Below are 4,299 nucleotides of genomic sequence, written 5' to 3'. Positions count from 1 at the left end.
TATTTGTTCGTCTAACTGAAGAGCCCAATTTCTTTCAATCCAGAGATTCAGGTGATGCTCAACACTCACTCCTACTTTCCACTGCCTTCATTCTCAGATTCATCCTCCCGTACTGAAATTCATTTTTTTGTTTGTAGAGACAGGCTCTCACTATGTTGTCCGGGCTGGTCTTAAATTCCTGGCCTCAAGGGATTCTCTTGTCTCAGCCTCCCAGAGTGCTGGAATTATAGATGTGAGCTACCATGCCTGTCCCCCAAATTCATTTTGATTGTGTCATTTTGCCCTCCTTATTATGATAGTTTGGTGCCTGAGTCATGCATTGTGGCCAGGGGTATTTTGGTGCATTGGTTGATTCATATTTGGTAGAATATGAACCAACATACTCTACCCTGAAGTTTGGTTTGAACCTCAACTTTTGTACTTCTGGAATTCACTTCACTGTCTGAATTCAGAGCTGTCTTTCTCCACCGCCGTTTTTTCCTAGCTGGCTCTTTGCTCTCTAACATTTATTTGTGCAGCAAAACTTTCTCTAGACTCCCAGACAAGCGTGCGCCCCTTTCATTTGCTCTTTTCCCCACAGAATTCTCCCTTATGGAATTTACTCTTTTCTCTTGGACAGCACTATGTCTTTCTCTTATACTGAAATGTAAGCTCCCTGAGGGCAGGGGCCATGCTTATCTTCTTTGTGGCTGGATTCTAAGGTGCCCTTGCAGCCAGAAAGTGCTCAACAAATATTTCTTGAACAATGAAAGAATAAATATTGTCATTTTATATGCAATTATACTCATGTGCTCCTTTGAAGATCATCCACACATTTGTAAGTTATTTAAGTGGCCACTTTTATATTTATTTATTTAGTATTTTCGAGACCTTTTTTTATAAAAAAATTATATAAACCAGATTATTGTGTTAATGATAGCAATATGATGCCATTTGTGGGTGAATCGTCAATAGAAGATATTGGTAGCTAGATAACACAGGAGGAAATGATGATGTTACAAATAAAAGGGTGTCAGGAAACAACATTAAATCTGTGCACAGTTCATTTTGAGTATAAGTAAGCATCTTTTTGAGAAAAATCCATATAAGTCTCTCTGGGAAAAAAAAATAATTAAAACGGTTCCACATTCTAAAATGACTATTAGTGAAAAGTCAAACATGTGGGCTTTGAAAATCAGACCTGCTGTTTGGCTAAAAAGTTGTCCTTTTTTGTAAATAGGGTAATAATAGTACAATGATCACCAGGTGTAAAATCTGACCATGTAAGGGGTTATAAGAAATCACTTTTTAACTTAAAAATCACAAACTCCTTTTGGCTATTGGTGAAGTAGTGTTTTATGGAGCGCAGGGGGAGATAGAGATTGAGGAATTTATGAAAGCAGGAAATATACTGTAATAAAATACCATGAGGCTTCAAAGAAATGAGTTATTAATGTTGACTGGGGTGAGAAGGAATAAGAATGATATAATCTAGCTTTTATTTGGGACAGATAGGGGCCATGGAGTTGCACAGGGCCCCACACTTAGTAGGGTCCTATGCTTGGTTTAATGCTCTGTTATTGCTGTCTTGAAGCTCTTAACAATACTTGAACAAGGGAGCCTGCATTTTCGTTTTGTACTGGACTCTGCAAATTATGTGGCCAAACTTGAGCCCAGATCATTGTGGGAAGGATTACTGTAAGAAAGTTAAGAAAATGATACAAGCAAAGGATTATTAGGGGACTGTGAGTTTAATTTTATTAGAGCAAAAGGGGCACAGAGAAGCAAGAGTGCTTTTTAAAGGGAAAGGAAGGGTATTAGACATGAACTCCAACAGCAGGGGCAACTCATGTCTCATCACTGTCATCTGTCACCTGTCTTTCCAGCTGCTAACCCATTAGTTCTAAAATACTATTGAGTTTTTGAAGCTGCAATTTATCACATCTACTTCTATCTATCTGGATGCATTTTAATTAGTGGGTTTTGATTTATATAGCTTGATCAATGCTGCAATGCTAATGTCTTGAGAATTCAGGTTTATTTCATTGTAAGCCAGTTATGCAAATGAAATCAAATAACTCAAGAAGGAAAGGGGAGAAGAAGAAACACTAACAAAGTCATAGTCACCTGTATCGATTGCTTGCTGTAGCGCTCTTCTATCATGTTCTACCCAGACAGCCATGTGACATCGTGACTCTCCAAGGCAATACCTTTGATGTTATCAACCTGGCCTCTAATTGTTTATTAGTGATTATGAATAGTCAGAATCAGCATTATGTGAATAATATCCATGGTCAAGATATATTCTATTACTATGTATCTTACACACAAATGTGGAAGAGTGAAGAAACGGTAAGCAGATAGGGCATGCTATCCTCACATGGCCAAGGACAGATATCGCTCAATTTAATAAGAATTGACCAGTATGGTTATGTCAGAATCATTGTTCACTTGTAGCTCATTTTAAAATTTAAATGATTTCAGGTAGCTTGCATTAACTTCAGATAAGTGTTCTCAGTATCACAGTACACAATACATTCAGACAGATAATTATTCACACAGTAGCATGACGAAAAACCTGTCTCATTTCTTGTCAAAAAAGCAATCATGTCTAGTCAACCGATCTTTGACAAAGAAGCAAGAGAACTCTATGGAGAAGGAATAGTCTCTTCAACGAATGATGCTAGAACAACTGGACATCCACACATTTTAAAAAAAATCAGACAGCAGCCTTACATCTTTCATAAAAACTAATTCAAATAAGATCATAAACCTTATTAATGTAAAACACAAAAGTATAAAACTTTTAGATGATAGCACAGGAGAAAATAGAGGTGCCCTTATGTTGGTGATAAGTTTTTAAATACACCACTAGAATCACAATCAATAAAGGAAAAGATTAATGAGTTGGATTTCTTAAAATTTAAAACTTCTGTTCTGTGAAAGATACTGTTAAGATAATGAAAAGACAAGCCATGGACTGGAGAAAATATTTGCAAAACACATATCAGGTAAAGAACTTTTATTCAAAATATACAAAGAATTCTTAAAACTCAACAGTAAAAAAAGAAAAGCCCAATTAAAAAGTCATCAAAAGATCTCAAGAGAGGTCTCACCCAAGAAGCTATATGAATAGCTTTCTGTGGGGAAAATGAAAGGGGTACACGCTTGTCTGGGAGTCTAGAGAAAGTTTTGCTGTGCAAATAAATGTTAGAGAGCAACGAGCCAGCTAGGAAAAAATGGCGGCGAAGAAAGACAGCTCTGAATTCAGACAGTGAAGTGAATTCCAGAAGTACAAAAGTTTCAACTTGTCATCAACTATCATATGCCTGTCAGTGTCACATGCAACATAGACACTCAGTAATGTGTTGACTGACCAGGAGGAACAGAAACAGCATGACCTATGATTTGCTTCAAGTTTAGATACTTTTCAATCCTACAATCATTGTGAGAGTTCTAACGTGAGCATCTACGCAGTGACCACAAGAGCATATTACTAATAGCTTTATATTTGTTTGTTTATCTGGTGATTTCCAGTGAGTCTCTGGATTTTGAGATCCTGTCCTGTCTTTACAGAATCAGAAAAATAATTCAGCCTGAAGTGATCTCTTTCCTTTAGTTTCCTCACAGAAATTATAATGATTGTCTATACCATTTAGTTGCTAGTTAGTCATGTACTATAATACTTTGTAAACTTTTCCCACTGAAGTCTTTAGGAGCTATTTAGAGACATTAGCCTTTAAATTTACACTTTTTAATATTTTTACCTACGTAAGTTATAGTTTTCTTGACAAAGAGGGAATTATTTGTTATTTATGTTTGTACCTTTCTAAAATGTGTCTGTATAGTGAATAGTAGACTTTAACTAAAGGGGAGAGAAAAATGAATATTATATTAAATTTTTCTATAAGGTATTTTGCATAAGATCAAGTGGGATTTATTACTGATATAAAATGAGAATAGCTTCCTGTTGCATCCTTCTTTTGGCTAATATTTCTAAATTCAAGGAGTATCCAATTTACTTTTGAGTTTCGGAAGGAAAAATTGGATTAGATCAGATTTTATCCCCCTCCCCTCTACCAAAACTGTACTTTTCAAGGTCATTAAAACCACCACATTTAAAATAAAGTGCTACATTATTGTCCTCATCTTCCTTGACTTATTACCAGCCTTGGCACTTATTTCTCCTTGGTACAATTTCTTTACTTGCCTTCAGGACACCAGTTGCTCCTGGTTTCCCTCCATCTCATGGTGCTTTGCTGAAGCTTCCTCTTCTCTCTGACCTTTAATGTCAAAGGATTTAAATCCTTGGTTTTCTTG

Source organism: Propithecus coquereli, unplaced genomic scaffold (genome assembly GCF_000956105.1).
Source record: "Propithecus coquereli isolate 6110/MARCELLA unplaced genomic scaffold, Pcoq_1.0 Scaffold102, whole genome shotgun sequence".
Lineage (NCBI taxonomy): Eukaryota > Metazoa > Chordata > Mammalia > Primates > Indriidae > Propithecus > Propithecus coquereli.
Note: the sequence above shows the minus strand (reverse complement) of the source record.